Source organism: Pteropus alecto, unplaced genomic scaffold (genome assembly GCF_000325575.1).
Source record: "Pteropus alecto unplaced genomic scaffold, ASM32557v1 scaffold288, whole genome shotgun sequence".
In the NCBI taxonomy this organism is placed as follows: Eukaryota; Metazoa; Chordata; class Mammalia; order Chiroptera; family Pteropodidae; genus Pteropus; species Pteropus alecto.
Genome location: NW_006442124.1, coordinates 3,135,759 through 3,149,829, shown reverse-complemented (window position 1 = coordinate 3,149,829; position 14,071 = coordinate 3,135,759). Strand labels below are relative to the sequence as shown.

The 14,071-nt window shown below is 38.1% G+C and overlaps 1 protein-coding gene across 7 annotated transcripts in view; it reads right to left on the bottom strand.

Moving 5' to 3' along the window:
- The window catches only part of GPR45 (G protein-coupled receptor 45), an 85,048-nt gene that overhangs the window by 70,520 nt on the left and 457 nt on the right, over positions 1–14,071 (bottom strand). The window contains exons 1-3 of one of the 7 annotated variants that reach the window (XR_003042824.1): positions 9,772–10,368; positions 8,334–8,417; positions 5,925–6,003 (exon numbers count right to left, since the gene is read on the bottom strand). The exons of 1 other annotated variant lie outside the window; for it this stretch is intronic. The gene's annotated coding sequence lies outside the window, so the exon portion shown is untranslated. Of the gene's footprint in view, positions 1–5,924; positions 6,004–8,301; positions 10,369–14,071 lie in introns of those variants that run through there. 5 more of the 7 variants (XR_001517723.2, XM_015596299.2, XM_015596302.2 and 2 more) reach the window with 5 other exon arrangements.

The following is a 14,071-nucleotide window of genomic DNA, read 5'->3' as shown; positions in this document are numbered from 1 at the left end:
ATGATGCATTAGTTTACTTCTAGAAAATAGGACAGTTTCAGAAAATTCTATTTGGCCCTGGGCTTCCCTGAAGGTCAAGGGAAAAAAAACTTTAGAGTACATCTTACGTATTTGTCTTGAAATTTATTTTGTAGACTCTTTAGAGCAAAGCTCCCTTGTCCTTCAATAGATCTACCTGTCATGTCTGTAATATGGACAGTTCATACTTTGAGGTACAGGTGCTTTCTCTGTAAGGGGGATGGTGGCAGCATGATGAATGGGAGAAGAGAGAAACTGTTTGGGTTTAAATCTTAGCTCTGCTGCTCATAGCTATGTAAACCCTGGACAAATTATTTAACTTGTTTGTACCTCAGATTCCTCATCTGTAAAATAGGGATAATTATAGATGCTACACAGAATCACATTAAATGCTTGGCTATAACCAGAAATAAGAAAATATGACAAAGGAAAAAATCTCACAGGTAAAGTCAAATATTTAATAAATACAGTAGATCAGACATTTAAAAAGCTACTTAAGGTCAGAAGAAAAATGTATCAAACTCAACACAAACTAAAATAAGTAGTTAATAGATACACAACACAAAAAGATCTAAAACTTGACATCAATAACATAAAGCATGGAGAGAGTAAAAATGTAGTCCTTGTAGAATATACTCAAACTTAAATGCCTAACAACTTAAAACAGATATAGAATGATATACATAAACCTCATGGTAACCATAAACCAAACCTTACAAATCCTATATAAAGAATAAAGAGAAAGGAAACCAAACAAAAAACTAAAGAAAACCAGCAAAACACACGGGAAGAGAGCAAGAGAAGAAGAAAGGAACCACCTAAAATACAATGAACAAAATGGCAATATGTACTTATCAATACTTATCAATAATTACTTTAAACATAAATGTATTACATGCTCCAATAAAAATATATGGTGGCTGAATGGATTAGAAAATATAATCCATCTCTATGTTGCTTAAAAAGTTCCCTTCAACTTGAAAGACACATACAAACTGAAAGTGAAGGGATGGAAAAAAGATATTCCATGTAAACAGAAATGAAAAGAAAGCTGGATTAGCAAAACTCATATCAGACAAAACAGACTTTAAAACAAAAGATGTGAAAAATAAAAAGACAAAGAAGGGCATTACATTATTATAAAGGGGTCAATTCAGAAAGAGAATATAATAATCATAAATATCTATACACACAACATAGGAGCACCTAAATATATAAAGCAATTATTAATGAACAAAAAGGGAGAAATCTATAGTAATATGCTAATAGAAGGGGATTTTAATACTCCACTCACATCAATACATAGGTCATCAAGACAGAAAATTAATAAGAAAATAATTGTCTTAAATGTCACATTAGATTAGATCAACTTTATAGAACATTTCATCCAATAACAAGCAGAATGCATTTTTTTCAAGTGCACATGGAACATTCTTCAGGATAGATAACGTATTATGCCACAAAAACAAGCCTCAATAAATTCAATTTCAATCAAGAAGACTGAAATCATATCAAGCATCTTTTCCAACCACAATGGCGTGAAACTAGAAATCAACTATAGGCAAAACACTGGAAAAAAACACAAATACGTGGAGACTAAACAACATGCTACTAAACAATCAATGGATCGAAGAGAAAATCAAATAGGAAATAAAAAACTATCTTGAAACAAATGAAAATGAAAAAACAACTTTTCAAAATTCATGCGATGCAGCAAAAACAGTTCTAAGAGAGAAGTACATAGCTATACAGGACTACATTAAGAAATAGAAAAAAATCTCAAATAAACACTTTAACTCAACACCTAAAAGAATTAGAAAAAGAAGAACAAAAGAAATCCAAAGTAAACATAAGGAAGGAAACAGTTAAGACTGGAGGAGAAATAAACAAAATAGAAATTTAAAAAATAATAGAAAAGATTAATAAAACTAAGAGCTAGTTCTTTGAAAAGATAAATGAATTTGGCAAACCTTTAAACAAATTCATCAAGAAAAAAAATCATAAAAGAAAAGTTACAACTGATACCACAGAAATACAGAGTCATTAAAGAATACTATAAATAATTATGTGCCAACAAATTTGAAATCTTAGAAGAAATGGATAAATTACTAGAAGTATATAATCTTCCAAGACAGAACCAGGTAGAAATACAAAGTTTAAACAGACTTATTATTAGCAATGAAATTGAAGCAGTAATCAAAAAACTCCCAACAAATAAAAGTCCAGGACCTGACAGCTTCACGGCTGAATTCTACCAAACATTCAAAGAATTAATAACTATACTTCTTAAAATATTTCAAAAAAAAAATAAAAAGGAAAAGGAAAAAATGCTTCCAAACTCATACTACAAAGCCAGCATTACCCTGATACCAAAACCAGACAAAGACTTTTCAAAACAAAATTACAGGCCAATATCCTTGATGAACATAGATAAAATTATTCATAAGAAAATATTACTAAACTGAATTCTACAGTACAATAAAAGGATTACATACCATGACCAAGTGAGAGTCACCTAGGGATGCAAAGATAGTTCAACATGATACATCACATTAACAAAATAAAAGATAGGAACCATATGATCATCTCAATAGATGCAGAAAAAGCATTTGACAAGATTCAACATCATTTAATGAAAAAAACTCTCAACAAAGTGGGTATACAAAAGAACATATCGCAACATAATAAAAGCTATATATAAGAAACCCACAGGTAGTATACTCAATGGCGAAAAGCTAAAAGCTTTCCTTTAAGATCAAGAACACACAAGGCTGACCACTGTTATTACTTCTATTCGACACAGTATTGGAAGTCCTTAGCCACAGTAATCAGACAAGAAAAAGAAATAAAAGGCATCCAAATTGGAAAGAAAGAAGTAAATCTCTCATTATTTGCAGATGAATTGTAAAGTCTCCACCAAAAATTATAAGAACTAATGAATGAATTCAGTAAAGTTTTAGGATACAGAATCAGTATACAGAAATCTGCTGCCTTTCTATATACCAACAACAAATAATCAGAAAAATTAAGAAAAATTCCATTTATGACTGGATCAAAAAGCATAAAATATGTAGGAATAATTTTGACCAAAGAGGTTAAAGACCTGTACTCTGAAAACTATAAGACATTGAAGAAAAAAATCGAAAAAGTTACAAATAAATGGAAGGATATACTTTGCTCATGGATTGGGAGGATTAATATTGGTCTTTCCTACCTAAAACAATCTACAGATTTAATTTAGTTCCTATCAAAATTCCAATGACATTCTTTTAATTATAGCTACTAATCCTAAAATTTACAGGGAACCACAAAAGACTCCAAATAGTCAAAGAGATCTTGAGAAAGAAGACAGTGGGAGCTACCTTAATATCAAACTATACTATAAAGAGACAATAATCAAAACAATATGATACTGGCATAAAAACAGATATGTAAATCAGTGGAATAGAATAGAAAGACCAGAAATAAATTCTCACTTATACAGTCAATTAATCTACGAAAAAGGAGGCGAGTATATACAATGGGGTAAAAACAGTCTCTTCAATAAGTGGTGTTGGAAAAACTGGACAGATACATTAAGTAAAAATAATTGGGACCACTTTTTTTACACTATATGCACAAAACAGATTAAGAACTTAAATGTAAGTTCAGAAATCACAAAACTAGAAGAAAACATATGCATTAAACTCTTTGACATGGCTCTCAGCAATATCTTTTTGGATATGTCTCTTCAGACAAGGTCAATAAAAGAAAAAATAAACAAATGGAACTACATCAAACTGAAAAGTTTTTGTATAGTGAAGGAAACCATGAACAAAACAAAAAGACAACCTTCTGAATGGAAGAAGATTTTTGTAAATGATACATTTGATAAGGAGTTAATATCAAAAATATATAAGAAACTCATACAATACTAAAACAAAACAAAACAAAACAAAACAAAACAATCTAATTAAAAAATAGGCAGAGAAACTCAATATACATTTCTCCATTGAGGCCACACAGATGGCTAACAAACATACGAAAAGATGCTCAACATCACTAATCATGAGAGAAATGAGATATCACCTCCCACCTGTCAGAATAGCTATCATCAATAAATCAACAAATACCAAGTGTTGGTGAAGATGTGGAGAAGAGGAAACCCTTGTGCACTGTTGATGGGATTGTAAATTGGTGCAGCCACTATGGAAAATAGTATGAAGTTTCCTCAAAAAATAAAAAATGGAGCTGTGATATGATCTAGCAATTCCACTTCTAGGTATTCAAAGAAAACATAAACACTAATTCAAAAAGATATATGCATCCCTATGTTCGTTGCAGCATTATTTAAAATAGCCAAAACGTAGGAGTAACCTAAGTGTGCATCGATAGATAAATTGATAAAGAAGAGAGCACATATACAAACATATATTATTCAGCAATAAAAAAGAATGAAATCTTCTCATATGCAACAACATGGATGGACCTAGAGGGTATTATGCTAGGTGAAATAAGTCAGACAGAGAAAGACAAATACCACATGACCTTATTTACATGTGGAATCTAAATAAACAAAACAAATGAATAAACAAAACAAAACAGAAACAGACCCATAGACATAGAAAACAAGCTGATGGTTGCCAGAGGGGAGGGGGTTGGAGTGACAGAAATCAGAATAGAAAAGCAGTAAAGACAAGAAGGTTGGGATATAGAACTAAACTTCTATATACATTACATACACACATATATACATACGTACATATACATATAATTAAAAAATGCAACGTGTGAGTCTTATTTGACTCAAAGAAATCAAATTAAAAAGACATGAGGCAATTGAGGAAATTTGAATAGTGACTAGATATTTGGTGACATTTAAGTGTTAAATGGTATTAAAAAACGCTTGGCACTAAACGAATGTCAACAATTATAGTTTTCAATGTTTTCCACCTAAGTGCCCTGAATAGTAGAAGAACATTTGGGATGCCTGGGGAAATACCCCAAATTAGCCTCTATTTGCTTAAAATTCTTTTTAAGCATTCTATTTCTTATTAAATATTTATGCAAGTTTTACCTTCTACTCCATGATAAAGTTGAGTTTGTTTTAATATCTGGTTAATATTTCTTCCGAAAAAATATTTAGGAAAAACATGTACTCTAGAAAGATGCTTCCTTCCGTTTTGTACCCTTGACACAGGGTGGCACCTCCTAGTGACACACACCTACAGTTTTAGGAGTGCCGTCTCAGGGATCCTTGAGACAAAGATGCAGAGGACTGGAGGTCAGGCCAGTACCAGAAAGTGCTTCTCACTGGTGAGTGCTGTGTGGGGTTGAGGCAGCCCACTCACTTATCCTTCCTAAGCTGAGATTCACAACTTCGGTCCAACAGTTCTCATTCGGAACAGCGGGCCTCTTGTTGGATGTGTGGAATATGAGTAATGAGAACATGAAAATCAAAATCTTGGCTTGGATTTCCTGGGCTATGATCATCAATAAAACAGGGCAAAAGAGAGCTATAATCTAATGTACTGCATTACTGTAAGTAGAGCTTCGTGCATAGAGCTCTCTCCCACCCTCCCTCCAAAATAATGCAACTGTTTAACATAAATAGCACTGACTATACTCCATCATGTGGTGTTCAATGATTGGGTAATTACAGTAACAGTATACAGTTAATGGACATTGGGTTCAAGATGTAAGAGAACAGGATGGGAAAAGGCAAGTGAAAGAATAGAACCATGGAATCTTGGCACTGCAGAGTTGGGAGGAATCCTGACAATTATGTCCCCTACATGCCCATTTACAAAAGAGGAAACAGATTCAGAGGGGTTAAATGACCTGCAAATGTCAGATGCTTAGACAGAGGTGGCATCAGAACTAAAATCCAAGTTCCTCTCTCCTGTTTAATATTCTTTTCAACCTACCTGTTGTCTCTGGGAAACTGCATAAGGCTGAACATTCTAGAAAGCTTTCCATATGGCAAGTAGACTTTGTTAACAAAGCCTGCTGAAGAAGAAAACAATGTTTTTGTGACTTACACAGTTGCCTGTCCTTTCATGGCCTGTGGACTCCTAAAGTCATGGCCATTGAATGTCAACAGCAATATAAGAATGTTTACATTTCTTAGTCCCACACTACATGTGAGAAATGCAAGCAGAGTCAATGCTTTTTGTAATGAAGGCACAAGGGTTTCCTAAGGAAATAAGCCAAGTCCTCATGAAACAACCAGGAAACAGACTCCAGTCTACAGACGTGTGACCACTTTCAGATCTACACAAGGTCCCCTCCCTGTAATGTATCAAATATACACACGATCACTGCCAAAGTCGTCCACATGCCCTCGCTCTACACTCCTCCTTCCCATAGAAAAGGAGAGGCCAATGCCACTGAGGAAAAGGAGTGGCTCATCTCTTCCACTAACCCCCAGTGACTGGCCAGGGGTCTTTCTCCTCCTTATTTTGTCCAGGAACCACCCAGCTAAACATGCACCCTTGTCACAGTCAGGAGCTAAGCCCAACCTGAGTGAGGTAGATGTGCAGAACCCAATTCTACCTGTGATGGGAACATGCCCCACTCTGGAAGAGCAATGTCTGTCACCAGTGGGCACAGGTGGCCACTTGGCAAGAAGCAACAGTGCAGTTGGAGACATTCTCTACAGAAGTAGGATCCATGCCATTACATTACAGAGAGATACGGACACCACTGAGAAACAAATTTCTTATGAAAGGTAAAGTTCTTTCTTGCTCTAATATTAACCTTCCCACAGCTTCAAAATGCAGCCAGGGTTCAAATGTCTTAACAGAGTCATTCAAAGTCAGATTTCAAGATGGGATTAAGAGGATGTTGAGATAGTAGCTGAAAACAGGGACATAAACATGTGAGACCCCTTTTCATGGGCACCTCTGCCTTCTTCTAAGGCCATCAGAGGAGGGGCTCACTGCATGCAGCCTGGTGAGGGAGGTGGGTGCCATCAGTGGCCCCACCATGACGTACCATGGCCATGTGCATCTCTAGAGCACTTTCCCATCACAAAGCGCCTTCTCAAAGTTTTATTTGAACATCCCCACAAGCCGAATACCTACTGGTAGGGCAGGTACCATTATCTTCATTGACTTGTGAGGAAAGTGAAGCCCAACGAGGCTGGCACACAGTCAGAATAGAATAGAACAGAATAGCAAGAGAATAGAAAAGACTGGATTAACACATGCTCTATGTACTAAAGGCCTACTCTGTTCCCGACATGTGACTGTGCCTTATCTACTTAGTTCCCTTGTCTGTAAAATGGTGCTAGTAATGGCGCTTCCCTCATAGGGTATTGTAAAGATTCAGAGAGTTGATGCAGGAGAAATGTTTAGCATGGTGCCTGGTGCACTGGAAGCCTTCAGTTTAAGTGTTAGCGGATCCCTACCATATCCTTACAAGAGTCTATTATAACCTCTATCTATAACCTCTATCTTACAAATAAGGAGACTGAGGCACAGAAAGGAAAATGACTGTCACCAAGTATTAAGTGGCCTTGCCAGGTTTCAGACATAGACTCGAATGATCCTAAAACCTATACCCTTTCCACTCAAGAATATGATTATCCCCAAACTCAGGCTGCCTGTTCCCAAGTTCTGTGAACTTTCCTTGACCCGTTCACCCTGATTTGAGTTTCCTGCAGAAGTGTCGAGACCTGGTTTGACTAGCAAACACAAAGCCTTCTGTTTCAGACAATACACAACGAATTTGTCACCATCCAAACATCATGTTTCACGAAGGTTTCGATGACATCAGCGAAGGGCTCTCAGCAGAGTCCCAGGAGCTTCTAAGCAGTTCTGAAGCAGAGTTGAGTGTCTGAGGCCAATAATTAACATGAAAGTCAAAAGGATGTTCTCAACAGTATTGCTACAATTTTGAAAATCCTTTTGACTTTTGATAATTTCTATCTCAGTTCTTTTTTTGGTAAAAGGTTAAGTGGGTAAAAAAAGATAATTGGGGAAAAAACTTCCTTATTTCTATGACTTCTTGCATGTAGTAGATATTCCAAAAATACTTGTAAAATGAATGAATAAATTAATTGTGAATAAAGGCATCTATTTTCTTCTTGTGAATTGGCTCAAAGAGCCAGTTTTACAAGAACTGACTGAAAACTACATTTCCGAGAGTTCACAAGTGTCCAGTAGTGCTTTGCTACAAATCTCACTGTCTTTACAGTTTGAATGCCTGCCCCGATACAAGGGTGTCCCCCACAAATACAGCTAGAGGCTCACGGGGTGTGCTAGCACAACCAGAGCTCACACCAGGCCTGTAAGCATTCACCTTGAGCTTGAGTAGGAGGCTTCCACACTTACGCCAGGATCTGTAGCACAGGCAGGGAGCACCTCTTCCTCTGGGTGTTGTGTTCATCACATGCCATTTGCATCCATTTGATGATTCTTCAAAAGAATCAAAAGAAGGTCAACAGCTCAACACATCTGAGATCTGACACATGCTTTGCTGGGAGCTCCATTACTGAGAATTTCTCAGGTGGAAAGAAAATTAAACTCTTCAGAACGCCTGAGTTGGAGTCTTGGCTCTCTGTGATCTCAATAAGGAATGCTTCTCCTCCTCATTTGCAAAAGTTGAGATAGCAATACTCATTAGATAGAATCCGTGTGCACAAAAATGTTTGTGAGAGCACTTTGTAAACGACAAAGAGACAATTTGGCCTATCTCAAAGGACTGTTACCACCAATAGTGGGGCCAGAGAAATAGCTCAGTGTGTCACTGGACTACCCTTGGCTTGGAAAGAAAAATAGCTCATGACCTATTCTTAACAGGCAGTAACTTCAGATAACTTTATGCACCCCATTCTCCAATCGATAAGGGTGTCCCCATCTATGTGCCCACCGCCCTCACAATTTTGGCCATGAATAGCTGAATCTCACCTGTGTTATAATTTATCTAATATTTCCTCTTACATCACATTTAAGTTAACTTTATTTCCATATGTTTTCTTTTTGTTTTAATTGATAAATCACAGGTTTGACACATTGATAACATGTGCTTCCATGATGCCTCCTATATGTGAGGAAATACTGTATTAAGCCAAAGATCATTGTGTCACCGAATCCAGATGAAACTAAAGGAGCCTGCCAAGACCTGGTGTGGGCTGGCACAGGGAATGGCTTAGATATCCCCAAAGGTGCTGGGCAAAAGTACAGTCCTAACATATCAAACTACAACCCATTATCTAACCACATATAAAAATTACTTAACATTCCTGTAGCACTTTTTACAGTTTTAACAACTCATTCATGGTCATTATACTATCTGGTCTTGACCACAAACATGGCAGCACATGGGGCAGCTGATACCATCCTTTCACAACAAGTTGCTCAGAGATGTTAGAGGATTTGTACAAGATCACATTAGAAATAAGGGGCAGCATCGCTACAATCTCTAAGTCTTCAGTTCATTTCACGGTACCTCCTCAGGGGGAGCACTATTTTTAAAAAGACTGCTTTTTCCTCTCTAGGCAGAATGACTCTCTCGTGCTACCTTCTATCTATTCACTTTTCTACCTATCCATCCATTTAACCATCTGTCTATCCATCCATCCATCCATCCATCCATCCATCCATCCATCCATCCATCCATCCATCTATTCATCTATTCATCCATCCATCCATCCATCCACTCAACACTTGAGAATCTTCTTTGTGCCTGTCACTAGAACTACCCACCAGTTTTTATTCTTATAAAAAGATAAGTATTCATTTTGAACAGGAATGGCAGTAAGATTAATACCTGCATCAGTTACTTCTCATTTGAAGATCTACCATAGATTTTCCCTGATGATAGCAAAACACAGTAGTTTGCTCTAATTCCTCCTGTCAAATGAAATAAAATACCCGGGAGCCTGACAACAAAAGAATCAGGAAAAGACCTAGTTAATAAGAGTCCTCTCCTTCGTAAGTACATTACAAGTACAATAATTATGATTATGTTGTTGGATCACTGTAGATGAAAAGAGTACACTTCCAGTTACTTCACTTGAGTAATGGTTCAAATAATTAGAAATATATTCCTGATAGTGTCTTGGAAATTTCTGGAAGAGCTAATTTAAGCATCTAGGTGTTTTTTCAGGCTGCCATTCAAAGTTGAGATCCACTTGTCTTCATGATGGCACTCTATTCAGGTATTTTAATTCCTCAATGTCAGGATTGAGGGCAGCGAATCAATTATCAATGATGCAGGTGGCCCAAGATATTGAGACCTCCCCAAAAGGGATGTATTTCAAAATAGAGAAAAATAAAACTCTAAAAATCATACAGAACAGCATGAAACAAAATATGAATTATCAATTCATATATAAAAGAAAGGAAAAATCTCAAACATGCAGAAGAAAATAAAACATTTGAAACTTCTATATAAAATATAAAACAAATCTTTAACATTCCTCTTAATTTTTGTTGTTGTTATTTTTATTGCTGTTGGAGTATACATTCTTTTATTGTTGTTACTGATTTTATAGGAATTACTGATACGGTCTCTAAGTTCCTTAAGTCATATTCTAAGTAACTTAACAACAGTCTCTATAACAACAGAAACAACACTGGATTCTCTTAAAATTTTTAAAAATTTGCCTGAACAGGATGTAACCCCAATGAAATTACTTTTGCCAAGTTTCTCAGTTACCAATGACTTCTTTATCATTTTATGCATTGGAGCAGGGGCTCTCCAACTTTAGTTTGCATCAAATCACTTGGGAGGTGGGTTAAAACAGGCTGCTGGGTCCCATTCTGGGTTTCAGGTGCAGATTCAGTAGTTCTGGGGTGGAGCCCAAGAATTTGCATTTCTCAATTCTTGGGGCCACTGCTGCTGGTCTGGGGACCCCACTTGGAGAAGCGCCGCAATAGACCATCTATTGTCCTCATCTTACACATCTTCTCAGCTGCATGTGACACTGGGGACCACTCCCCAGACTTTTGAATACCACACTTCTCTTGCTTTCCCTGCGATCTCTCCTCTTCTCGATTTTAGTGTCCCTAATGTTCCTTGGGGTTTGAGCTGAGGCTTCGACTGCTTCCCTGATACCTTACTGAGCAACCTCCTTCACTCCGAAGGCTTTCATCACTGCTGGTATCTGGTAGCCCCAGGCTGCAGCTCCAGCCTGGTAAACCAGGAGCTTCACAAGGGCACCACTCACTGTCTTGTTCACAGTTGCACCCCAAGTGACCACAGCATGCCTGGCCCTTAGAATGTGCTCAGTCAATATTTGTTACAGCTTCCTAGTTGATATTTCTACCTAAATGTTTCTACAAGCGAACTGGTAACTGGAATTAAATGTATTCGGAAAGAAATATATCAAAGAAGGATATTACATAAACTAGATTCTTCTCCCATTATTGCCCATGGCGCCATCTTCCATCCGCTTTTGTAAGATCTAAGAAAACCTAAGGATCATTCTTGAATCTGTGCCTGTCAAACACCAAGTTGTGTTATTTTTACCTTCTAAATCTTTTTCATGTCCATCCATTTCCCCCATTATCATTGCTAGTGCCTAGTCTAGACCACCCGGCCTCTCAGCCGGATGCCGTGGCCACCATCCACCCAGTCCCTTCTGTAATCTCCCCACCACACAGCTGTTGGGACTGCAAAACCAGATCTCAGCCTGCCATACCCAACACTGAAGACCCGCCACGGATTCCCCTTGCCCTCAGAGCAAAGCCCCAGCTTCAGTCTTTCCCATCGGGTCCTTACTACCTCTCCAGCTATACTGCGCACTCTTCTGCCCCTGCCCTGTACTCCAGTTACCCCAAGTTAATTTTGTTCATCGAACCCTCCATGCTCTTATTTCTAAGCTGTGACTCATGACCTTCCTCCACCTGGAATACTCTTTTGCTCCTCTTATTACATGTTTTAGCTGACTACCTTCTACTCATTTTTCAATTCCCAACTTAAAATTCACATCCTCCAAGAAGCCTTTCTTTTTCCCCTCAAACAAAACAAAACAACCCCCAAAGTTGGGATACAGCCTGCCTTGCATTCCTGTAACCCTCTGTATCTGCACATCTGGTATTACCTGTTTGTTTAATTATCTGCCTAATTTGCCTCTCCAGGGGGAGGCTTACATCTACACAGTGCTGGGCCCAGGGACTGGACTAAGTTATATCTGCTAAAGAAACAGGTCAACTGGATTTAATGGGGGGAAATTTAAAAGAAATTATTTTTCTATGTTGACAGCAGTCAGAGCAGCGGTTTTGTGTGGGTAGGGCCATATTCTGTATCTTGTTCTGGGTGGAGGTTATATGGAGGTATACACAGGTAAAAATTCATCAAGCTGTATACTGAAGAGCTGTGAATTTTATGGATGTAAATCAATCCTCAATGAAAAATGAATTATTTTAAAATTATAGTATGATTAATATAGGAATATAAATATTCATATGGGCTAAAACAATTCATCTGGGATATAACAATAGAATTCCATATCAACCAAAGGCATCAAAGTTCCTTAAGATGCTAAATATTTCCCAAAGATCCAGAATTACAAACGTGGTGGAGTAATTCTTTAAGGCTTTGTTCTGAAAATGTGATTGTTTTAGATAGACTCCGCCTTAGTTAAATTTGAGGCCCTGAAATATCTTAGGGAAAAAAATTATTTCAAAGTCATTCTCTACAGAATCACATGTACTATTTAAAAACATCATTTTACAACTTAGGTCCAAGTGAATAATGTAGTTATATGTCAATGTTTGAGGTATTGTAAACTACCGTAATGACAACTGCTGTCCATCTGGATTCACATTATTGTTAATATCATCACTTTCCTTCTTGAATGTAGGACTAGGACAAAGGGTGACCTATACCGGACGAGGGACTCCTTCACTGCCCTATTAAAAGGGAGTCTTGCTATCCTGACTTTGGGGGAAGAAAATTTTCCAAGCACGTCAAGAGATTTAGGATTATCTAGTTGTCGTTCTTCAATTAGAACATAAAGCACAGAGGTTGAAGATTCCTTTTCTACCCAGTAGGCACAAAGGCAGAGGGCTTGGGAGCATGTTTTCTGTAAGTTACTTTTCATAGGGAGAAGGTCCCTGTGCTCTCTGGGCTTCCAGACAGTCCTACCACTTCTGTTGAAGTGTGTGTTCCCAAGAGTCCCCAGGACCAGGTAAATGCCAGTTTTGAAACACAGCAATTAAAACATTCTTCAAGTTGGTTGAAAAACACCCGGGGGACACTATAAACACCCAAACTAATGAGATCTAGAGCCATTAACCACCAAAAGGGCACTTATCACACTTCAGAGGAGAGTCACTGCCTGTTGCCCTCTGGTGATTTTCTACAAACATATCTGTTTTGCTTCTGCTCTTGGTGTGATTTTAGTCAACGTTTCATGTTCCTTATGTCTCTATCGACTACTGGTATTTTGACACTCAAAAATCAAAGGAGAGAAAACTGTAAGACTCTTGACTATAATTTAGTGAAGACATTATTGTATCATCATCATCATCATCATCATCATCATCACCACCACCACCAAGGGAGAAAAAAATTTTTTTAACTATATAAAACCCTTTCAGTGCCAGGATTGCAAAACCAAAAGCATCCCAGCCATCTCAGTCTGACTGTGAGGAACGGAGCATCACTGGGCCCCTTTCTCTGATGTGAAAACTGAGGTAAATGGCAACTGAAAGATGACAGAATGTCCCATAGCGGATGTACTAATTCCTAATGTGAAGGACTCCGTCTCTTTTTCAAAGCGTTACCCGTAAAAAAAATAAATAATCTGATAAAGTTGGCGTGGCCCGGGAAAAAGAGAGGGGAGGAGAGGTGGGGGGAGCAGAATGGGTGACGGTCAGTGATGGTGATGGTGACGGTGGTGATGATGGTGACGCCGGCCGGTTCCTCTCCGGTTTCTCCATCACCGCCTGTCCTCTCTGCCTCCTCGGTCCCCGCGTGGCCTCTACCCGGAGAAACACAGCGGACAGGATTTGCACCCAACGCGCACGTCCGCGGGAGTAAGGCTGTGGCGCCCTGCGAGCGGGCACCCCTGCCCGAGCCCTGCAGCCCGGCGCTACCCGCTCCGCTCCGCCGCCCGCGC